We start from the raw sequence: 25,733 nt of genomic DNA on the forward strand, positions 1-25,733 counted from the left end.
GAAACGAGTGAGAGTGAGTTTGCATTGATCAAGTGGCAATGACATTTGCTGTCACGATCGCCCATACTAGGGGTACTATGGACGCGGCGATCGTGACCAACATGCATGGACAACATTTTAAATGAAAACTTAATTAACTTAAAGGGAGAAAAAAAAAGAAAAAAAAATATTTTTCTTTAAAGAAGTTTATGGTTAAAATTTTACTATTAATTAGAAATGACTCATGATAAATACTTTTAAAAGAAACAGCGGAGAAAATAAACTTAAAGAAACCCAATTAACTTCTAAAGTAAAACATTTAATTTAATTCACGGAAAACACCATTTTCAAAAAAAAACGACGTAATGACTTGGTTAAAACCTAACACAACCATACATGTTCAAACACAATACGGAAACGATTTAAAGTCTTGAGACATAGTTATTAATATAGCATAGCAGCGGAAATAAGGTTTAAAGAGAGTCAATGATAACGCCTATGTACGAAGACACAACGCTTCCTAAGGCCAACTCAACATCCTCCGCAACATCCCGCTCAACCTGCACATAAGAAAAATAATATGTAGGGCTGAGTACTTGTTATACTCAATGGGCTCATGCCGAAAACATTTTATATTAGGTATGTCATCCATACCAATGATCTCGAGTTTTATATGTAGTAAGAAATATCACGAGAAGACAAAAACATTTCAAGTCTGGCCAAACAATTTATCTCCCCACTTTTCACATCATTCCATCAATCACAATCATCATATCACAGTGCGACGAAAGTGTGGCCACACTATTCGCCCACGAGACCGGCCGACTAGCAAGGACGGTTCACGATCCCACCAGTGTACACATCCTGATAGGGTTTACGGCCCTACTCAGACCCGAATTCATTTCACAACACAACCATATAGCCTAACGGAGCAAGCTCAGACGAACTAGGCATCAGGCAATAATCTCACAAACAAAAACATGGCATGACATAACAGTTAAACCACCCTTATAACACCACGTAATATTTTTGGAAAATAAAGAGGTTTGAAAAGAAAGCCCACCTCGATTGCTTAACAACACAATTCCAACTTATGCAACTCTCGTTCCTCGAGCATACGTATACTCAATCACCCTTGCCAACGACAACACAATCAGTTTTCCATAAACTTATGTTATCATGCATGTCCTATTGTTCCTTTTTATCGTTTCCCCTAAATTACCTATCCCATCATTCATCGACATAAGGAAAAACATGCCATAATATTTCTCAACGTGTCACACATAATCGCTTCATAGGATACTTTCCCAAATCATACATGCATCATATAGTTCATCAAACTTATCAACAAGTGATATATTCACATAACAACAAAACTGGCAGAACTGCGCGGTTGGTTTGTAAAAATCACCAAAACTTCATCCGACCTCATATGAAGCTAAACTTTGGTCACAACACAGTAGACACATTAAAGTTCATTCAGTTAAAGTTTCACACTCAAATCATGGCATTTGGTCAGTCAAAACATTTATACAACTCTCTGGTCGGAACATAAAAATTCTGGCAGCATTGCGCAGTTTATTTGAAACATTCACCATAAATGCATCCGATGTCCAATGAGGCTGAACTTTTTACACGACTCATAAGACACTTCAAATGTTCATTTAGTTTAAGAATCACATCAAACGGAGGTCATTTAGTTGGTCAAACAGAATAAGAAACTTTCTGGGCGAGAACACAAGTTTCTGGCAGAATTGCGTAGTCAACTTCAAACATTTATTATAAATCCATTTTTCGACAAAAAGGGCTGAAATTCACACGAGACACAGAAAATACCTTGAAATTTACTCAGTAAAATTTTCACATCAAAATTCAATCGTTTGATAGGTCAATTACACATCAGAAACTGCTGTTCGAACGTCACATATTTCAGGCTCACAAATTCGAAATTAGGGTTTCTTCCTCAATCATCCAAATAAAATTTTTCATGCTTATAACACAAAATCATGCTCAAAAAGGTTCTCATAATCATGTTTGCACATAAACTCACATTATTCACCAAGGATTCAAATCAAACTTCACATAACTTCATTAAAAAACGCATATTCATCGAAGTTCTCATGCAAACACACATTCCCACCGATTAATTTGCGATCTATGATTCCTACACCCTCTATATGCATGTAGGATTCAAGAATAAATTTTTGATGAAGGAGATGAGAAGAAAAACTTAGTTATACCTTCTTGAATCAAGAAAACGAACGGTAGAAGCAAACGTTGACACGATTCGTCGGAAATTCTTGAAAAATCCACTCTAATTGAAGAAAGAACAAAGGTGGAAGAAGTTTTTGGAGAGGATGGAGAGTGAGGGAGAGGAGAGGCGTGTGAGGGAGGGGAAGAGAGGGAGGGGCCAAAAATTTGTGGGAAATGGGGGCTAGGGTTTAGTTTAGGTGTTTTTATAGGGTTAGGGTTAGGTTTAAAATTAATTAATTAATTAATTAATTGTGGGGTAAATACAATTAAATAAATTCCACAATTAAAAGAATTAAATAGGCTTGTGGGAAGGGGAGGAATTCGAAAATTCTATGGTAAAATTAACAAGGAATTTATTTGATATTTACTTGGAGAGAATATATTCACAACTTAGGAAATAAAATAATGAATATTTCATAAACAAGGGAACAAAATAAATTAAATCTCCAAGTAGGAAATTAATGGGGAAGGGCCGAAAATTCCCATAAGGAATTGCACAAGGAAATTATTTCAATCCTCAATTAAATAGAATAGGATTTAAATTTGGTAATTTCTTTATAGGAAAAAGGCTCCCATAAAATAGGTAACAATAAATAAATTCCCACAAGGAAAAATAATAGCATGGGGCGTGTGACATGGAGGGTGCAACACAAGGAAATATTCACATCCCCAATTAATTTGGCTTAGGTATTAATTTGAATAAAAGGGTCTCACAAAAAGGAAACAAAAAATTTCCTCTACAAAATAATGAGGGGGCCGAAAATAATTAGGCTTAACTAGTCAAGGAATTATTTCAAACCTTTATTTAATTTGGGTGAAGAAATAAAATATGACATGATTTAATTGGATTTAATTCAAAAGAAGGGAGTCAACAAAGCACCAATTAAATCAAAGAAAATAATTCATCTCCTATTTTAAATGGGGGATTTTCAAAACTCCCAAGGATAATAGGCTAGAGTTCGAAATTCATGTAGAACAATTTAAGGATCATTTGGTTTGGATTTAATTTGGATAAATATCTTCAAAACAATTAATTAAATCTAAGAAATGAAATACTATTTCAATAATTAGGAAGGCCGAATATTCCAATGAATTGGCTCGAAAAAATATAAATGCTTGATCCTATTAATTATTTACCCACATTGGAAAATATAAAATATCAAGCTCTTCATTCCACATCACTCACGACAATTGTTTCACGCAATTCACTTAATCACATAGAAACAAAAGTTTCGTAATCCAAATTTCAAATAAACATATTAAAAAAATCACAAAAATTTGGGATGTTACATTTGATAACTGATCCAATCGGTTCGGTTATCTTCAATATAACTTGGTCCGAATTCGCGCCCCTCTCGAGGCCTTCCTGGCGGGCACTATTGAGATATCCCCAACATTGAGACTTTCAAATTGCCTTTATGGTCCTACCTTGTCCCAAAGATTGATGTCTATAAGTCATGTGACTAAGGAATTAAACTATACATTGCTGATGCATCCTGACTTTTGTATCTTGCAGAATATTCGGACGAGGAGGATACTTAGGCGTAGCACTGAGAGCCAAGCACTCTACTACATGGACGAGATAGCTCAACAAGGAAGTGTGATGCTGGCTCACGGGTCCATGAAAAGGGAGATTTGGCTTTGGCACCAATGGCTGGGACACCCCTTCCCTGGTTATTTTAGTTTACATTTTCCTAAATTTCTATTCCGAAAGATTTTACTTGTGAGACTTGTGTTTTGGCCAAAAGCCACAGACAATCGTTTAAACCTACAAATACTCGTATGAATTCCATTTTTTCCCTTGATCATGCTGATGTTTGGGGCCCTGCACCGGTTGTTGGGGGGAATGGTTTTAGATACTTTGTCGTATTTGTGGATGATTGTACTAGAATGACATAGATATATTTTTGGAAACACAAATCCGAAGTGCCTGAAAAATTCATTCTTTTTCTTTAAACTTGTTCAAACCTAATTCCAAACCACTATAAAAACCCTTCGGTTCGACAATGGCAGAGAATTCGTTAACCAAAAAATGACTGACTTCTTTACCGAAAAAGGCCTCATTCATCAAACTTCCTGCCCTCATACCCCCTAACAGAATGTAGTAGCCGAGAGAAAGAACCGAATCATCCTTGAAATCACCCGAGCCTTGATGATTGAATCCAAAGTCCCTAAATCTTTCTGGCCAGAGGCGGTTGTCACCTTGATCTTTCTTATTAACTGACTTCCCACAAAAATCTTGAACAAAAAAACACCCCTTGACACCTTGACTAAACTCACCAAAATTCCTGAACACTTGAACCTTCAGCCTAGAGTCTTTGGATGTACAGTGTATGTCCATGTCCCAAAATACGAAAGAAACAAATTATCACCTTGTGCCACCAAATGCGTATTTGTGGGTTATGGGATTAATCAACGAGGGTATAAATGCTATGACCCAAACACACAAAAAATCGTAACCACAATGAACTGGTATTTTTTGGAAGCAAAATTCTTTTACCATACCAACTTTAGTAGTCAGGGGGAGAGTGAGTCACAAAATACTTTTGACTACCTAAGTTGGTTTGTGCCTCGATCAAATCTCTCCAACGAGGACTCAACAAAAAAGGTTAGCACGGCCACCGAGCACGTCTCGACCACAGAGTCCTCTCAACCACCACCCAATGATCCTCCTCAACCGTTATCCGAGGTAACTCCCGATTCTCCTAAAGAAACCATTCTTCCTAACCATATTTATACAGAGACTGCTCTAGATGAGAGCATTGGAAGGTACATACTTCCTCCCCGGAGCATGATAAGTCGTATTCTAGGCCTTGGTTACTGGTCAGTATACGTGCATAATTGGATTATATCTGCAAAACAATTGCTAAAGTGTACAGGGAAAGGGTTCCAGTCAGAAGGAAAGGTATCGGATAACTCAGGTGAAAGGGGCATCAGAATGTTGCTATACTGACCAGTATGCATACCAAAAAGGCTCGAGATGGAGAAGAAGGATTGCTGGGAAGATCAGCCACAAGTAAGGGCAAAAGGGTCATTTCGTGAAGAGATTCTACCCTAAAAATCAAGGGCAGGCCTCCCTATAAAAGGAAGCCACTTGGAGAGAGGATCGATCATTGACTTTAGGAACCTTCACACTTAGTTAGAATTCTCTCTCGGTAGATCAGTTCCTACAGCATTGTCCTACATCTTCTTATTCCTCGCCACAGCCATGGTCACCTGAGTTCCATCAGTCTGCCGGAGATCCACCGTCCTTCGTTCCAGCCAGTTTGTTGCGTAGTGATAGCAGTTCCATCGCCCGGTGGCGGTCTCGGAAAAGCGCGGATTAAAATTGGATCAAGTTATATGGAGGATAACTGAATCGGTTGGACCAGTTAGCAAATTGTCGTTGCCACTTAATCGAATCAATCCTCGAACCGAAACGCACCAAAGATAATATTTATAACTCCCGATTTCGCACTACTTTAAAAGTAAAGCGGCAAGTTCGGGGTCGATCCCACAGAGAAGTTGGTGTGTTGAGTGTGTGAGTAGTGAACATGGGGGTTTGCTGCTGCCACGCTTTAACTTGGGAGTTTTAACTACGGTTTTATCTAGGCAGAATTCAAACTAGCTAGCTTGATCAACGGAAATTTAAACACTGGGTCAAGTAAATTGCAGGTAATAACAGAAAAGTAAATGCGCGATTTAAAAGAGAGAATAACTTCGATTAAACTAAGATACGATTACAGCGTGAAAATAAACTAAGCTAACACTTTGAAAATAAAGAAAGCGGTAAACTGAGAAGAATCTCAGCTTGAAACTTAAGGTACGCCGACAGAAATGGTTATTCTGCAGCGCTTCCTTCGGTCTCCCTTTTAACTACGCTATCTAATCTAAACTAGAGATCTGAACTAAACTAAGCTAAGAGAGCAGAACTAAGCTAAACTAAGTTAGAGTGCTGAACTAAGCTAAACTAGGCGGAAAGTAAAGTCTCCGATACTTTCTTGTGGTGGCGCAGCCTCTATTTATAAGCTCGATTCGGCCTCCAGCTGGATAACGATCTTGACAGGGAATATTCGCTCATGCAGAGGATGAGCGACTCATTGATTGCTACGTGCTCTTTCTTCTAGAATAATGACGCTTTTGGATAACAAATTTCTGATCGGTTCGTCCTGGCGTCTTCACAAGCTGGCACGTGTCCCCTTCTAGAACGTCGTCCTGGGTAACAGAATGGTGCGCCGCATCCAGCTCATTTCCTCACGTTTTCCTTTTAGAAACCAGCGGTCCCCACTTTAACTGCTTTACCTCGCCCCTTGATCAACTCCCCCAGTTTTTGGTCTTTTTCGCCTTTTGTACGTGCTTGATCAGTTCGGCCTTGCTGCCTTGGACAAGTAGCATTTCTGCACATTTTAACACTTGTTTGCGCGATCAACCGATCAAGTAGTATATGTTTTACCCCCACAACCGATGCATGTAATGAGCCTTATCAAACTGCTCACACTTAAAACATACTTGTCCTCAAGTATAAAGAGAGAGTAAAAGAAAGAGAAAAAGATAAGGCAAATTTCAGGCATGGTTTACTTATTTCACAAACAAAAGAAAGAAGAACAAGAACTAAAAACATGTATTCACATGTATGCATTGGATCGAATAATTTTCCAACAATCATACCCGAGGTCGAGGTCATACCATTAACCAGTAGCTTATGTTTTTGCTTTTTCGCTTCTGCTTGATCAAGGAGTCAGCTTGTCAAGATTGCTCAATTTAAAAACCACTGTTGGATTCACGCATTCACTCATTTCTCACCAGAGATGTTAGGACTGTTCACTCGGTGTTGCTACAAATTTAATACTTTGAATCGGACTGCACAAGATAGTTCCTTAAGGTCTTTGTTTCGGGTTGTAACAGGGCTCAGCGGTAGTAACTTGTTAGGGTAGGGTCCTAGGGGTTCTAAGTTTAAAAGAGAAAATCGCATGAGTCAAAAAGCCAAAGATTTGACTAAACTTGCTGGATAAAATTTGGGGTGTTTATTTCTTCTTCCACTTGATGCTCCTTCTCGGTCAATGTTGACCCTTAGCCTTATAACTTTCGGCTTTATTTTATTTTTTTCCTGGGTCAGGTTGCAACTATTTCCTGCCCCTTTCTTTTCTTAAACTCTTTCTCAATTTTTTGTATGATCAACCTGATTGTCTAACTTGATCGTCCCGGCCACCTTAAATTTTATTTTTATTCTATTGCTATCCCCTATTGTCCCCCTTGATAAATTTCATCTCCTTGACCCTATTCCCTCATGTAATACGAAAATTTTTGGTTTTAAGGTTTCAAAGAATGGGTAAGAGTGTATGGGCTCAAAGTGGCTAACTAAGGGGTGCCTTTAGTAATGAGGCGGGTTCGTAGAACGAAGGAAGAAAAACGGCCCAACTGGTTAAATCCTAATGCCTTTAGTCCTCACTACTTGTGCAATTTTCATCTCAATATTAAAAGTTAGTCTCTCGTAATTTTTCTTTTGTAAAGAGTATTAGAAAGTGTTCTACTTTTGGCTTATAACTCACATATAGAGAGGCTTCACAGTTGGTTTAGAAATTGAGCGATTCCATCATACTTGCGTCATTCAAATTGATCAAGTTTTTGCAATCAAGTTTTACATGTGAGCGTACTGAATTCTTTCTCTAACTCTTCCATGAAGTAATCAAGTCTTTCATTTATCCGATTTCATGCATATATCCTATCTTATTGCTATCTAAAATTTGTTATTTTTGAAAAATTTTAGCATGTATGAATTTTATGTAACTAACCCGTCCACCCCCCCCACTGCATATGAGTTCATCCTCGAGGGACTGGATGCAGTGGAAAGAGGGGTTAGGTACAGCCGTACAGACAATTTGCACAAAAACAAACAAGGGAAACTTCACACACTTAGACCAAGCATTGGGCTAAGTGTGAGGCGGTGCCAATAATCAAAACATGCTAAGAAACACATAAAAACGGAAACCAAAACAGATATGGGCAGACGAACAAAACAGATAGCAAAAGTGGACATGCATACTTCTCACACTTAGACCCAATATAGGTCTAAGTATGGTGTGGAGCAGAATAACAGTTATACATACCCAAAAAAACAATAAAACTAAAAAAGTTTCGGAACTTGAAATGAGTAGAGATCGGAGGGGGTATACTCAATGCTTGCGGAGCTGACTGAGGGACGCTGAGGGTGGCATGGAGGATGGCGGGTGCCGAGGTGGAGGAGAGCTTGCAGAGGGAAGTGGTGTTTGCATAGCGAGGGTCAGCTGGCGAATAGCCTGCAGAACTGTGGACTGAGCGACCAGTTGGGCATCCGAATTTACTACTAGCTGCGTCAGCATTTGCTCCATGTGGAGTCTCCATTCATTTGTAGCACGTGCAACCTCCTCTGGTTCTGCTACGTTTGCTAGCTCCAACCTCTGCCTTGGCTGCCTGTCAGGGCTCGTCGGTTGATCTGTTATCCTCATCCTTCTCTCGCGTCTGACCTCCTCTAGCTCTTCTCGCTTGTCCTCCTGTTGTTCTGCCTGCTTCTCCTTCCGAGCCTTTGAGATGAAGTGAAGTTTTCGGTCAGGCAGTCGTTCGAGCACCTGAATTCTTACAAAGAAATCAATGTTAAACAGTTCAGGTTTTGGGCAGCGATTGGGAAGCTCCACACCCTCCTGGAATTCCAGGGTCCAATTTCGCCTTAGGTGTGCTCCGAGAAGGTGGCAGACGTTGAGGTGGCGGGCGGGGCGATTGGCAATCTGACTTATCGAGTGGGCAATCCAATAGCCCAGGTGCACCCTCCTTTGGTCCTTCATGCACCACATGAAATAGAGCTCGACCAGAGTAAGAATTGACAATGTATTTGCTTGACCCAGGAGGTTGCAGGCTAGGAAGGCTTGGGCAAGGCGAAGGGGCGGATCAGCAATATGGTCCGCTCTGGACTCAGACGCTTTAAACTCGGGGGCATGTCCGTTGCACAGGCTTTGTTTCATCTTCACCCAGGTAGGCGTACTTTAGATGTGCGGGAAGGGGTTTTAACTCTTTTGCAGGTTTTGGTTCTTCATTGGGCAGAGGGTTTTCTGCTGTGTCTCTTTCCAGTAGGTCGCTTTGATCATGCCGTTTCGCTAGGCTAGATACTTGAGTTGTCCCACTTGACCCAGTTGGCTTTGGGCGCTCGCAAAAATCATTTATTGCACTTGTGACGGCTTGGTCGTCCATTTCTCCGACCTTCATGGTCTCAAACCATTCTTCTACTTCCTTTTCGACTTCCTTATCTGCGGCGGAGTCAGTGAACTGCCTTTTTAAAAATTCTTCCTCCAAATACTCTTGTACCAAAGGCTCAGTCACATCGATGGAGTACACGTTCTCTCCGTCGGCTGGGCTTTTCATGGCCTCATCAATATTGCACGTGTACTGTTCTCCTTTGAAATCTAGGCTGATCGTTCCATTCTGTACGTCTATGATAGTGCTGGATGTGGACAAGAACGGCCGTCCTAATAGGACTCCGCTTGACTCCTTTGTTGCGGGCTCCGTCATCTTGATTACGAAGAAATCAGCTGGGTACAGAAAGTTATTTACCTTAACAATAACATCTTCCAAAATTCCTTCCGGGTGAATACATGATCTGTCGGCCAGCTATATCATTACATCCGTGTCGACTAGCTTTGCCTTTCCCAGCCGTTGATAGATGGAGTATGGCAGAACATTGATAGATGCCCCAAGTCGCACATGGCGTGCTCCACCTGGACGTCTCCGATTGAAATTGGGAGTGTGAACATTCTTGTGTCGGTCTTCTTTGAAGGGAGGTCATTCCGTTGGATCACGGCAGAGACAGTTTCATCTGCAATCATTCTACCCTCCTCATTGACTTTCCCTGCCAGGTAGTCTTTAATAAACTTGCTGACAGGGGGCATTTTAAATGCCGTTAAGAGTGGTACTTTAACGTCCACATCTTTGAACATACTCGCCACATCGATTGTGGCATCCTTCCTTCTTGCCACCATTCCGCGGTACGGATACGGCTTAACTTTCTCACCCCCCTCTTTCTGATTTCCTTCTGAGGTTTCATCTCCCACTTTTTCCTTGCCTTTCTCTTTCGCTTGATCCACCACCTTGGGTTCTTCCTTCTCTTCACGGTTTGGTCCAGGATCAATTGTTTGGGACGTCGCAGGATAACTGGGGCCTTGGTAGACCCTTCCCGACCTTAGGGACACTTCGCTAATGTGTTCACGATGTGCAGTAGCTGGAATTCTTCTGTCATTTCCCTTTAACTCTCCTAGCGACGTTGCAATTAGAGAAAGTTGTTGTGTCAGCATCTCTAATGCCGCCCGCTGCTCCCTCTGAGTTTCCTGGATTTCCTGCATCGCATCATTTGTGTGGTGCGGTACTATCATATTGCTCGGGCTATCATTGGAGTAGCGGTTATATTTCTGATTTGGCGGCCTCCCTCCATGGTTAGGCTGCGGGTAGTCAGATCGCTCGTAATGTTCGAGCAGGTATGGCTGATGGCTGTAGAATTGATTTCCCTGTTGCTGGCCTCCCCGTTGGTGTGGCGGGACATAAGTAACCATCTGGTTGTTTGGCTGCCTTCCCTGGTTGCTTAACTGAGAAGCTAGCTACATGTATCCCCAGTTTCCTTCTTGTTGTCTGCTTGACCAGCTAGGCTGTCCTACGCTTGACCAATTCCCTTGAGGTCCATTTGACCAACCTGTCTGACTTCCCTGCATTCTGTTTCCTCCAGCATTTGGCTTCTCCTGGATCCGAGCAGACTAGTTAGGCTGTCCGTCAGAGGGTTGCAGTTGCTGTGTCGATAGTGGGAGTTGTTGGCTTTGATTCTGATCCGTCCACCTGAAGTTGGGGTGGCCCCTCCATGGAGCGTCTCTTTGCTTCCCCTGGATCCAGTTGCCATTTGCATTCCACTGTCCTACTGCATTTACTTGCTCTACCTCAGGGGGGAATTCACAGTAATAATAGGTATGTTCTTCTGGCGGCGACGGCTGTGGTACGTACTGCGTCTCTTTTGGTGCAGGTGGTGGTGGCGGCGGTCTATTTTTTCTACTGCTTCCAGCAGTTTCTTCTCCATCTGCTCGAATCAAGCCTCCAGCTTTTCATCGTTGCGCGCCTTTGCTGCGTGCGTTTCTCCTCTCTTGTACTGCCCTCGAGAGGTTTCATACGACCGCTTAGCCTCAATTAGTCTTTCCAAAATATTCTTAGCTTGGCTGAAAAGGGTTTTTGAGAAATCCCCTTCTGCTGCGAGGTTGAGGTCTTTTTTGCTGTCCATCGTGAGTCCGCCGTAGAAGATCGAGTAGATCTCCTTTTATCCCAACTTGTGGTTGGGGCATGCTTGAAGCAGCCCTTGAAATCTGTCCCAGTAGTGGCCGAGGGGCTCGTCGTACTCTTGTCTGGCCTATGTAATCTCCCTTTTCAGGGCACTTGTCTTTGATGCTGGGAAGAAACGGTCGAGGAATATCATGCGGAATTCCGCCCAAGTCCTGATGGATCCCTCTGGTAGCCTTGACAGCCATACTCCTGCGTCCCCTTTCAAAACGAAGGGGATAGCCTTGAGCCTGTAATCTTCAGACGTGGATCCAGCCGGGACGGGCTGAATATCGCAGTATCGGCAAAACTCCTTCAGAAAGGCGTACGGACATTACTTCGAGAGACCGTAGAAGTGGGTCAAGACGGCCAGCACTCCTGATTTGATAGCAATGGTCCGCATCCCAGGAGTGGCGGCAATGGCATGTGTGGGCTCCTTCTCATCATGAGCGTGCAAAGAGCTGATTCCCGAGTCGCCGATGACAACGACCATCTCTGCTTCTGTTTGCTTTGGTGGTGGTGGTAGTGGGTTTTGCTCAGCTGTTGCTGCTGCCTCTAAAGCTGCTCTGTAACGAGTGGTAACTACGCCGGCTTCCTGGACTCTCCAACGATTGTTAATTTTTCTATATATCAAATGATGATTCCAGTAATCGCCTTGGTGGTACCTTCTCATCAACAGCAGGAAAAACAAATAAGAAAAGAAAGAAATAAACTATTTACTCCTACGCACTACACACAAACATAAAGTAACACCATTCTTCCCCGGCAACGGTGCCATTTTGGCGGGCTCGGAAACGCGCAGATTAAGATTGGATCAAGTTATATAGAGGATAACTGAATCGGTTGGACCAGTTAGCAAATTGTCGTTGCCACTTAATCGAATCAAATCCTCGAACCGAAACGCGCCAAAGATAATATTTATATCTCCCGATTTCGCACTACTTTAACAGTAAAACAGCAAGTTCGGGGTCGATCCCACAGAGAAGTTGGTGTGTCGAGTGTGTGAGTAGTGAATAGGGGGTTGGCTGCTGCCACGCTTTAACTTGGGAGTTTTAACTACGGTTTTATCTAGGCAGAATTCAAACTAGCTAGCTTGATCAACGGAAATTTAAACACTGGGTCAAGTAAATTGCAGGTAATAACAGAAAAGTAAATGCGCGATTTAAAAGAGCGAATAACTTCGATTAAACTAAGATACGATTACAGCGTGAAAATAAACTAAGCTAACACTTCGAAAATAAAGAAAGCGGTAAACTGAGAAGAATCTCAGCGGGAAACTTAAGTTATGCCGACAGAAATGGTTATTCTGCAGCGCTCCCTTCGGTCGCCCTTTTAACTACGCTATCTAAGCTAAACTAGAGATCTGAACTAAATTAAGCTAAGAGAGCAGAACTAAGCTAAAATAATCTAGAGAGCTGAACTAGGCTAAACTAAGCTAAACTAGGCGGAAAGTAAAGTCTCTGATACTTTCTTGTGGTGGCGCAGCCTCTATTTATAAGCTCGATTCGGCCTCCAGCTGGATAACGATCTTGACAGGGAATATTCGCTCATGCAGAGGATGAGCGACTCATTGATTGCTACGTGCTCTTTCTTCTAGAATAACGACGCTTTTGGATAACAAATTTCTGATCGGTTCGTCCTGGCGTCTTCACAAGCTGTCACGTGTCCCCTTCTAGAACGTCGTCCTGGGTAACAGAATGGTGCGCCACATCCAGCTCATTTCCTCACATTTTCCTTCTAGAAACCAGCGGTCCCCACTTTAACTGCTTGACCTCGCCCTTTGATCAACTCCCCCGATTTTTGGCCTCTTTCGCCTTTTGTACGTGCTTGATCAGTTCGGCCTTGCTGCCTTGGACAAGTAGCATTTCTGCACATTTTAACACTTGTTTGCGCGATCAACCGATCAAGTAGTATAAGTTTTACCCCCAAAACCGAGCATGAAATGAGCCTTATCACCCGGAGTGGCAAAACAATCTTTATTTGCTTTCTTGGTTAATCGCACTTTGTTTTCTTACGTTGGATCGGTTACATTTTTTATATTTGCTTACTTTGAAGTCTTAGTTGTGATCCAAACGTTTGTATGATATGAAGTAGTTTTTGTGCATCGCTTCGCGTTTGATTTTGTTTCTTTCTGCCTAGATAGCTTAGATCTAGTTGTTACGGTAATTTTCAAGTGTTGCGAGCATGTTTTCATTTCCGAATTGATAGATCTGAGTTCATGAGTTTAGATTGCTGTTAGATTTTAAATTTGAAATGGTTAAGTGTGAAAGCCTATTTTACGTGATTTCTGCCACCTTGCACGTCACCCAGTAAGCGTAATTTCAGTTTCGTTAGTTTAATCTTTTTGATTTGGAGTTTGTTAACTTGAAATTTTCGTTCATGGAATCTGAGTTGTTTGATTTGTGTTCATACTTGTTGGAGAAGACAATGTCCACATCCAAATTTGGGACCACTTTTACTTTTTAGTTACTTTTTACTTTTGTCATTTACTTTTCTTCACTTTTTCTGCTGGTACCCTACAGATCTGTCAGCCTAGTCACCTAACTACCACTTATTCTCTGATATGCCGTTTCGTCTTTTATAGTAACCCCGTACCTCCCACATAATTTCTGAAACATAATGTTCCCTGCTCTCACGTACACAGCTACACGTCGATCATCTTTCACTCCTCCTAGTCAGTAGAGTACCATCTTTAATTCTTGTCTAGGTAGTATCTCAACCCATGCGTGGTAGCTAACCAACCCTTCCAGAATATCACCACAATTTCCAAAGCGCATTCATCTCTGTGGGATTCGACCCTTACATCCACTATACTAGTCAGTAAAAGTGGGTTGAGGAATTATTGATACCAGATTCAAGCATAGCTGAGGTTTCCATCCTAATCAGTAGGATACATCCTTGCTTTAACGACACCTGACGAAAACCTGCATCTATCAAATGGCGCCGTTGCCGGGGATGAATGGCGTTATTAACTGTTATTGTGTGTGATACTTTGGCGTATATATTGTTCATAATTTTTTTCCTTTCTTTTTCTTTCAGTTTATGAGAAGCAGTTCGGCTCCTGACCAGTGGAGACCGAAAATACTCCAACGAGGGACTATACTTGTGACCACTCGTTCTGGCCTGTCGACGGCCCTGTCTGGCCTAGGCACGAGTAGTGACGAAGAGTAAGACACCATAGAAGGAGGAATACCCAAACAGGTGCTACAGTTGGAGGGTAACCCAAGGAGAATGGCTCCCCATATAGATGAAGACCCGGAGATAGGGACGCTGAACGCGCATACCGAAGGAGAACCGCCGCAAGCTATAGTTGTCACCCCAGGACAGACGGCTTGTGATGTGAAGCCCCATGTTATTGCAATTCTGCCCACGTACTGTGGAAAGAGCTATGAAGGCCCCTACGAATTCCTTCATGAGTTCTGTAAGATTTGTAGGGCACAGAGAAGGCCGGCGGGGGCAACCGAGGATGACTATAGATTGAAGGCTCTGCCGTTCGTCCTAAAAGGGGAGGCCAACACATGGTTCATGCGCCTGCCACCCGACTCCATTGAGAGTTGGGCCGATTTCAAGTCAGCCTTCTTAGGCGAATTTTTTCCATCATCTAAGACGAGTGCGCTGAAGAGAGAGATAACCAGTGTGAACCAAGGTTACGATGAACCCTTGAGTGATTATTGGGGGAAGTATATGAGTCTTTTGGATGCATGTCTGAACCATCGTATGGCCGATATAGAGATACATCATACATTTTATGAGGGGATGAACAAGGCAACAAAAGACTTGGCAAACTCCTCGTCAGGAAGAAGCTTCACACAACTGAGGGTCAGTGAAGCGAAAAAGGTCCTAGGGAATCTTCTGAGCGCGAAGAAGGAATACGACAATTCAAGGGACGGCTACAGCAGAGAAAGAATTGTGAGTGCTTCGTATACTGACCAGGAGCAGAAGATAGAGTAAAAGATGGATTTGAAAATGGAAGAGCTGAAAAAGGCACTCATGAGCGCGATCGAGAAGAAATCACCACCATCTTCTCCAACTGGGAGCTACAAAGGTGCAAAGCAGGGAAATCAAGGGCCGGGCTATGATCAGCCTAATGACTTCGTCAACATGGAGCAAATCAATGCTGCAGCGTATTATAACTCTAGTGGGAATTGGATCCAGGGGAGACAGCGGGACGCACCATGGAGGGACCATCCAAACTTTCAATGGGGGGATGGAAATCAGAATTAGAATCAGAACCAAGGTCAAGGTCTGAACCAATACCACCCCCACCCGAACCAGAATCCCAACTGTGGCCCAGCGAATCCCGACCACCAATCCAACTGGTCAGGAAGAAACCAACAACCCCATAGGCAGATCCCACAGAACCAAAACTCAAACTCTGTCTATGTACCACCCCACCAGAGAAACTTCCAAAATTACCAGAATCAGCCTAATCAAGGTTCCCAACATCAGCAGAACCAGTTCCAAAACCAGGCCCAGTATTAAACCCAGAACCAGAATCAATATCACCCAGACCAGTACAGCCCTCCTGGCCAGTATAACCACTACCCACCTAACCAGAACCAGCAAAACCTCCAAAATTACCCACACAACCAAAACCCCCATTATAACCAGCACCAAGGGCCAAATCAGTTACAATATCCTAACAGGTCAAGGAGATGTATGGGGGACATGATGGGAAATTGCTCGCTTCGCAGGAAAGTATCAGGGGTGAGTTGCAGTCTAATAATGAAGCAGTGCAGGGGATGCAGAATGCCCATAAGGAGCACAAGGTGAACATAGACATGATGAATAGGCAGTTGGCCCAGCTGGCAAGTTCGATGGGTGAATTAAAAGGGAATTCGGGGAAACTCCCGTCTACAGTCCATGTGCCTGAAAAGGCAAACGTAAGCAAGGTCACATTGCGGTCCGGTACTACCTATGATGGACCCCAACCAAGGAATCCCAATGGAGAGCCTAGTGGGATGAATATACTGAAGGACGTCGTCTCGGGAGAAGAGCTCAACAGACTTCTACCTCAGATGCAGGATCCATTCTTTTTGGATAAAGCACCATTGGAAAAGAATGAAACAAGAGGCGTACTGCCCAGGAGAAACCCTCCTAAGGAAACGGAACCCACGAAGGAGGCTCCATCCCAGAATGTACCCAAGGAAAACTCCGAGAAGGCTGTTGAAGGACCGATTGAAGAAGCGAAAAGAAAAAAACCATTCCCTTACCGTTTCGTGACCAAGAGGAAAAAGGAAAATCCAGTGGATTACATGACAATTTTTGGGAAGCTGGATGTCACCATACCATTCCTCCAAGCCGTGAAGCTACCCCCGCTTGGAAAATTTAACAAAGAATTCATAGCCAGGAAAGCCCAGAAGGATGGAAAGATCGTGGTGGAAGGGATAGCGTCAGCAATTGTGCAGGAAAATCTACCGCCCAAGAGAGCTGACCCAGGTATGTTCACTTTTCCTATAACTATAGGAGACGTAAAAATCGAGCATGCAATGTGTGATCTGGGAGCTTCTATAAATGCTATGCCATTGTTAGTATATAATCGGCTGAAGGGAGTAACGTTATCGAGCACTAGGGTATTAATCCAACTGGCTGATAGGTCATGCATAAATCCTGAGGGTGTGTTAGAAAAATGTGTTGGTGAGAGTGCATGATTTTACTTACCCTGCTGACTTTTATGTGATCAAGATGAGTGAATCTGAAGCTAGAGAGTCTAGTGGTATTTTGCTAGGGAGACCGTTTTTTAGAACAGCCAAGATAATCGTGGACATGGCTGAAGGTACAATTTGCATCGATTTTCATGGAGAGAAACTCACATTTGATATCAATGAGGCCATGAAAAAGCCTATCGACTCTGAAAATCTATGCTACGTTGATGTAATTGACCCCCTAGTCCAAGATTTTCTTGAGACCGAATTATTGCAGGAAAAGCTCCAAGCGTTGGATGTGTATGAGCAGGCTGATGTAGAAGCGGCTGCATGGTGCGATCTGATCAGTATCCAAGGGTTAACTGATGAAGAGATAGAAGGAGCAATTAAGGACTTCTGCCAGAAATCAGAATTTATTGGAGCCGCAGGGGCTAAGCTACCAGTCAGTACAGATGAATTTTCAGATGGAGAGTTAGAGAAGGAAGGGCATCTGCAAGGAACCCTCTACCAGCAGACACACTTCCCCCACAAGTTGAGTTGTAGAAATTACCAACAACACTGAAGTATGCTTTCTTAGGGAAGGAAAACTCGTACCCGGTGATCATTAGCAGCAGCCTGACGAAAGAACAAGAAGCAAAGCTACTGACCGTTCTAGGCAAGATCAAAAGAGCAATTGGATGGAGCCTTACAGATTTGGTGGGAATAAGCCCCGACGTCTGCATGCATCATATCAGGCTAGAAGAAGGGGCTAAAGCACATCGATACTCGCAGAGGAATGTAAACCCAATATGCAGGAGGAAATATTGAAGGAAATCTTAAAGTTGCTGTCATTAGGGATTATCTACTCGGTACCCGATAGCGAGTGGGTCAGCCCTGTCCACATGGTTCCCAAGAAGTCTGGGATTCAAGTAGTTCAGAATGAAAGGAATGAGATGCTACCAACAAGGCTAGTCACTGGTTGGCGAATGTGCATAGACTACCGCAAGTTGAACGCCGCAACCAGGAAAGACCACTTCCCCCCTACCGTTCATCGATCAGATGTTGGAGCGACTGGCGGGGAAGAAGTACTTTTGTTTTTTGGATGGGTACAGCTGGTATTTTCAAATCTACGTGTACCCTGAACACCAGGATAAGACCACCTTCACCTGCCCATTTGGAACCTACGCATACAGACGCATGCCGTTCGGTCTTTGCAACGCTCCAGGAACATTCCAACGATGCATGATGAGTATATTTTCCGATCTGATCGAAGAGTGCATTGAGATATTCATGGACGACTTTACAGTCTACGGAGATTCTTTCGACTCATGCCTTCATCATTTGGATGTAGTCTTGGAGAGATGTCAAGCGAAGAGCCTAGTCTTGAATTTTGAGAAGTGTCATTTCATGGTCACAGAAGATATCGTCCTAAGGCACGTGGTGTCAGAGAGAGGTATCCAGGTGGATCAAGCCAAAGTTGACGTCATTTCCAAACTACCTTTCCCTACTGACCAGAAGGAAATAAGGGGTTTTCTAGGGCATGCAGGATTTTATCGACGATTTATAAAGGACTTCGCCAAAATCGCCCAACCTCTTACCAGACTTCTTCAAAACGAGGTGGAGTTCAATTTTGATGAAAAGTGCAAGGCTGCTTTCAACCTCCTCAAAGAAAAGCTGGTATCTGCACCAATTATTCGGGCTCCTGACTGGGATCATCCGTTCGAAGTGATGTGTGATGCCAGCGATTACGCGGTGGGAGCTGTTCTGGGTCAGAAGATCGACGGGAAAAGGTATGTAATTTTCTATGCGTCTAAAACTTTGAATCAAGCTAAAAGGAATTATGATACCACTGAGAAAGATATGTTGGTCGTGGTGTATTCATTCGAGAAGTTTTGGCAGTACTTGTTGGGATCCAAGGTCATCGTTTATACTGACCATGCAGCCATTAAGTATCTAGTTACCAAGAAAGAATCCAAACCCCGCTTGATCCGATGGGTACTCCTGTTACAAGAGTTCGATTGGGAGGTAGAAGACAAGAAGGGGTCGAAAACAAAGTTGCGGATCATTTGAGCAGGATAGTGCAAGATGGGAGCAGCGAGGAAGTACGAGATCGATTCCCTGAGGAACACTAGTGTGAAGTGATTTTCGCCTCCAGAAAAATTCACTGGGAAGAAGTGATGAAGCTTACTGGCCAGGATGTGACAGAAAAAGGAAAAGAAAAAGTAGGGCAGGAGCTATGGTATGCGGACCTAGCCAATTACTTAGTTTCAGGAGAGCTTCCAGAAGTGCCGAACGTCACCAAAGCTCAAAGAATGAAGATCAAAAGTGAAGCAAAATACTACTTTTGGGACAACCCATACCTTTGGAGGGTAGGAGCCGATCAAGTGATAAGAAGATGCGTTCCTGACTGGGAGCAGAGGGACGTACTAATACACTGCCACTCCTTGGCATGTGGAGGACATTTCGGTCACAAGAAGACGGCAAGGAAGATTCTGGACAGTGGTTTTTATTGGCCAACCCTCAAGAGAGATGCCTACGAATTCTGTAGAAATTGTGAGCGTTGTCAACTGATCGGTGGGATCTCTGCACGAGATGAAATGCCACAAATACCGGTCATTGTTTGTGAGCTGTTCGACATATGGGGAATGGACTTCATGGGTCCTTTTCCCTCGTCTTATGGGAACTTGTATATCTTAGTCGGAGTTGACTACGTCTCCAAGTGGGTAGAAGCCAAGGCCACAAGTACGTGTGAGGCGAAGGAGGTAGCCAAGTCTCTCAAGTGTAACATTTTCAGTCGGTTCGGAGTACCAAGGGCCATCATATCCGATCAGGGAACCCATTTCTGTAACCGCACTATCGAAGCCTTGATGAAGAAGTACGGTGTGCACCACAGGTTATCTAGCCCCTACCACCCGCAAGCAAATGGTCAAGCGGAGATCTCTAACCGAGGGATAAAGAAGATTCTGGAGAAAACGGTCTACCCTTCTAGGAAGGACTGGAGCATGAGGTTAGAGGATGCTCTATGGGCTTATCGTACAACCTACAAAACTCCCATAGGAATGTCTCCATACAGAATCATTTTCGGAAAGATGTGCCACTTACCAGTTGAGATTGAGCATCGAGCATACTGGGCAGTACAGCAAGTAAATGTGGATGTTACAACCTGTGAAGAGGAAAGGAAGCTACAGCTACAGGAGTTAGAAGAACTTAGATTGGAATCATTTGATTCAGCCATGTGGTATAAACAGAGAACTAAATTATGGCACGACAGAAATCTAAGGACCAAAGACCTCCATGTTGGACAGAAAGTACTACTCTTCCAGTCGAGACTAATGCTAATGCCAGGGAAGCTCAAGTCAAAGTGGACAGGACCCTATATCATAACCGCACTCCGTTCTAATGGAGCAGTGGAGATTTCAGGGAGTCTTTCTAACTCTGAACCTTTTATCGTAAATGGACATAGGTTGAAGGTATTTAAGGAGAATAGTGATTTGGGTGTAGTGGATGAGATCCCAATGCAACCATATACTGAGGTTGCATACTAACCGGTAAGATAGGAATTTGGAGTTCCTCTGGGCTAGTCTCTTTTGAGCGAAGTTTGCACATACTGGCCAAGTAGAATTCCAAATTTCCTAAGGGAAATGTAAATATTGTAAATACGTGGTAGTTAATTAAATCTCTGCATGCAATTAAAATTAAAATCCAAAAATATTTTTCAGTCCTTAAATTTAATTTGGAGTACGTACTGACCACCAGAATGCCATTTTGATGAAACTCTCAATTTTATTTAAGTGTCCTTTTTACTTTGTTAATACTCTAGGAAAATATAGGGGGAAATCATTAAGAGACGAAATTTGAATTTGGGGGCTTGTTGCAGCTTTGCAGGCGGACAGCTACTGGGAAGGCGCGTGTGCAGAAAAAGATAGACGACGTCCAAACAGGAGGCAGAGCTCTCAACCGTCTCCCACACGAATCGACGCCAACTTGGAAACCGCTCATAGCCGGTTACAAACCCTCAACTACCCATTCTACTCTCATATCCAAACCGTCTCTCCCATTTCATCTCACAAACCCTCACCTGCAATTCTCTCTTCCAAAAATTTCCGCCGTCATCCACAGAAACCACCACCCATATTACCACTAGAAATCGTCGATTTAAGCCATGGGAAAAAAGAAATGGGCAAAGAAACAAACCGGTGAGAAAGCCCCTTCAACCCGCAGGGAAGAAACCCCAGAATCGCATCCACCACTGGGAGAGCGGCCACCAAACCCGCAACCACAGGAGTCGATTCATCAGGCTCCGGCGATGGTTTCTTTGAACGCACTGGCGGAGTTCCTCAGACAGCAGGACCCGAATAGAGATTGGGCGACTGCGTTGGAAGGTTTTAGCCAAGTCGGGGGTAAATCGAGCACAACCGGAGAAGCCCCGGCAGTAACTGCAGCAGAACCGATCGTGCAGCCCAGTACAACCACCCACTTCCATTCCGATTTCCTCAGCAATTCCACGAGAAAGGGAATCTTCCTCGGCGACCACACCGCCAGAGCCCTTGGAACCCTCCCAAACTTCACAACAAAGCGACTCGATGGATATTGACCCCATCTCTGCCTACTACGATTCTGACCCAGGGGAAAGGGAAGCGAGAAGAAGAGAGGAGCAGAAGAGTCAAGAGAGAGGAGATGAACCAGAAAGAACACCGGTAGCGGAGTCTACTCCTCAAGAAATGGCGTGAGAGGAGATAGATCTGAATGAAACCGCCAAGAAGCAAGGCCTCATGACTGATGAGGAGTTTGAAGCGCTTTTGAACGAGGTAACTAGGATGGACGATGCCACGGTGGCTGAGGATCTGGACCTCTCATCAAGGGCAGTAAGAAAGTGTGGAGAAGCGAGTGCAAGGAATGACTCAGACGACCAAGTCAACAAGCCAGTAGACGAGAAAGAAGGAGGGACAGAGTCGATAACTCCCCCGCCAGACGCAAGGGAGAGTGATGCGCATATTGATCAGGAGGAGGCAGTAGCAAGAACAGAGGTACCAGAACCAGTGGCACCTCCAGTGATAAAACCGAAGGCCGTCAAGCGGAAGTTGGTGTTGAGGGACGATCCCAAGGCAGTACGACCAAAACCGAAGAGAGTATCACAGAGATGCCTAGGAAATCGGGCATCCAGGAAGTTTTAAGTGAAGAGGACAGGACTACTCCTACAAAACCTGGGGATGAGTCCTTACCGGCTACTAACCTGGAGGATGCCCAAAGGGAAGCTGAAGTGGTCTCACCAACGCCGAGTGACCAGAGATATGAGACTGAGCAGATGGCTGAGGGTCTGGACCTCGCATCTGAGTCAGTAGGTCACGTTGAGAAAAGAGACGATCGTATACATATCCGCGTAGAGACCCGCCCTACTGCCTAAGACCATCCTTCAACACAAGCTGAGAAGAAATCGGAAGACAAGCATGATAGTGATGAGGACAGGTACCAAGAAGAGAGGAAATGAAAGGGAAAAGCCCCTGTTACAAGGAAACCAAGCAGCAAGAAGCAACACACAGTGAACATAGGCATCGTCATCACAGACCCAGCTCAAAGAACCCCACCGCACCGTCAGGAGACAGACGACAGCGACTACGCTGCCAGTGAAGATTCGGACTCCGACAGTGATATCTCCCTGGAGGACGAGGAGTACAGAGAACAACAGCTTCCACTGAACCATCGGGAACTGGTACATCCCCCGGTGGAGAGATTGAAGTATAGACGCTGGACAGTGGACCTCACTGATGAGCTGGTGGAGGAGATGAAGCTATTCGACTCCAAAAAGCTACAAGATGCTTTCGATAACAAGGATGACGGGAGCAAGCAAGTTAAGTGTGGAAAGGTACTCCATTTCCCTTCCCTCGATGAGTTGGATGCCAGTGAACCTTTTCTTTCTTATGTGCGTGCGTTAGGATTTGATTGGTTATTGGAGAATGGGGATCCAATTGTCCCTATTAGGCTAGCAAAGGAGTTTTTCACTACATTCAGATTTAGGGTCACCTCAGACTTGGATGAGGAGTCAATAAGCTTTAGGTTGTTTGGAGGAGAGATAAGCATGAGTTTGATTGAGTGGACAGTAAGATTGGGGATGTGTAGTCTGGAGGAGGCCATAGAGCCGGAGTGGAGAAGCAGGGAACGGGGAATTCCCCGCAGGCACGTCGATTTTGAGCCACAGGAGGCATGGGAAGAATTAACTCACCCAGCCACTGGGCAGTTTTCGCTCCATCCACTTCAACAACTCGATCTTACGCCCGGTACAGCTCTACTTGGATTTCACCTTGCTGGGACAATCGAATTCGGCCGTCCGAACATCAATGACAGAGCTATACCTCCTTTGGTGCGCCAAGCGCGGGAGGAAAATACATCTGGGATTCTAGACAGCTTACCAATGCCATCTCATTGCCACCCATCCTGCGAGAAACCTCTCCCTCTGCCATATCTTGGGCGCATTCGTCAGAAACAACATCATCATCTCGGAGGCTGAAGACTTATCCCCCCTAACCATGGTGGACCCTCCTGGTCTGTTTGATACACCATTCTTTGTCCGAACGAATACTGTTTACATGAGGCAGGGAGTACCGCGTTTCTACGCGATGGGGGAAGAAGCTATTCCGGCCGGGAGAGTTGCAGCGAGCCAGGGAACACAAGCTCAAACGCAGAGGCAGGAGAGATTGGAGAGGGCAGTGGAAGAGCTAGCAGAGGAAAATCGGCAAGCTAGGGCGGAGTTGACTCGCCTGACAAGTGTAATGGAAGGAATTCTGAAGGAGGTAGCGGTAGGGAAGTTAGTACGAGGAGTTGGAACGAGTGGCCACGGAGGTCAGACTGATGAACCAAGAGTAACCGAGAGAGAAGGAGAAAAGCCAGAAGAAAAAGGTACCGAGGAACCGACAGAATCTGAGGGAAGCGAATCCGAGTCCGAGAGAGAGGAGTCAGAAGAACCACCTGCACCAGCCCCTGCCCCACGGAGGAGCAGGAGAATCATGTGACCACCACCCCCACCTGACTAGTTAGTTTTCTTTTTCTTTTCAGTTTTAGTTTTCGTATTTTATTTGTTTTTCTAGTGTTTTTTTAGGTAGATTAAATCTGTGTAGCATGTGAGTGTAAACCCTATTCATAATACATAGACTATTCAATAGTCTAAGTGTGAGAAGTACGGGGTTTACTACTTTAACGCATGTGTTTGTGTTTATGTTGTTTTCTTTTCGTGTTCATGTTAACTCACACTTAGCCTACTGCGTAGCCTAAGTGTGAGGAGTTTTTGTATATATGTGTTTGTTTTTGTTGAGCTCTGTTTAGGTTTAAAACTCTCCACTTAGCCTATTGCGTAGTCTAAGTGTGAGAAGTTTTCGGTATCAGCATGTGTTTTCTTGTTTGGTATGTCTGTGTGTCAGTCATACTAGCCATCACCTTTTTCCACTTCACAGCCTTATCTGAGGGTAGACACTTGTGAAGTGGGAGGGGGGATGCAATGGCCAGTATGACATATGTATATATTGTGTTTAGTGTTTGTGTTAGTGTCTTTCTAGGTCTAGTTTTTAGGTCTGTTATACGTGTTGATTGGGCTTAAAACTCAACTGTCTCAAGCTGACGGTGAGGGGAATCGAAGGAGATAAGACATGCTGGAAAATGGAAACCACCCCCCTTAGTATCTCCATGTCAGTATAGATGATGCGAGTATGAGAGAAAATCCCATCTTTAGAGCCAAACACAAAATCCCTCTTTAAATGTGCGTTAAAAGCCTAAAGTGGAACCACTTTCCACCAATTCGGAAAAGAAAAGAGTGGCTACCACAAGATGCCTAGGGTAAAGTGACCGCGTGTAGCAAGACTGAAGGCAGTAGGAAACCCCCCCCCAAAAAAAACCACCTTTAGAACCTTTTTTCTAGCCATATCTACACTCATATATAACCACCTAGCCACTGGGACTGTGTGTGTGCGAGGGATAAGGCAGATAGGCAACTGGCCACAAGGACATACAAGAAGAAGACCAATTAGAGAAAAAAATTGAAGAGGCCAGGAGAAAAACGACCAGGGAGTCATTCCAGGTCCAAAAAGATAAGAAGGAATAAGGGTGGCGCAGCCACAGAAGAGAAGGAGAAAAATGTGAAGAAAAAGGTCGAAAACACTTGACCACACAAAAAAGATAAGAAGGACTAAGGGTGGCGAAGCCACAAGATGCTACTGACCAGTTGGAGACCAATATCAGAAAATGTCCAGCCAAGAGAAGTAACAGTCGAAGACTCAAATGCACACAGTTCTCCCACATCAAAATAAGTAGTAGTTTTGAGCCTTAGAGCCTTAGGAACATCCACCCCAAACGCTACAAACCAATAGCCCTGTTACAAGCCTTAAAGACCTTCAGGAGCTGCACGTGAAATCCGAGTCCAAAGCATCTGTGGTTTAGCATATTGAGAGAAAACAGTCCTAACATCCCCGGTGAGGAATGAGTGACTGAGCGAATCCAGTGTTTAGCCGCAAGTGTGGGTGATCTTGACTAGCAGATGTACTGACTGGGAAGGAAAAGGGGGGCGGCGGAAGTTCAAGGCGGTCTAAGGCCGGA

At 44.0% G+C, this 25,733-nt stretch overlaps 1 long non-coding RNA gene across 1 annotated transcript; it reads right to left on the reverse strand.

Moving 5' to 3' along the window:
- Nucleotides 1–400: 400 nt before the first annotated feature.
- LOC121787060 lies at nt 401–2,379 on the reverse strand. The gene is made up of 3 exons (XR_006047261.1): nt 2,220–2,379; nt 1,043–1,113; nt 401–539 (listed from the first exon to the last, which is right to left on the reverse strand). It is a non-coding gene; the product is annotated as an uncharacterized LOC121787060 (long non-coding RNA).
- Between the last annotated feature and the right edge of the window lie 23,354 nt (nt 2,380–25,733).

This window comes from Salvia splendens, chromosome 22 (genome assembly GCF_004379255.2).
Source record: "Salvia splendens isolate huo1 chromosome 22, SspV2, whole genome shotgun sequence".
NCBI classification, from domain to species: Eukaryota; Viridiplantae; Streptophyta; class Magnoliopsida; order Lamiales; family Lamiaceae; genus Salvia; species Salvia splendens.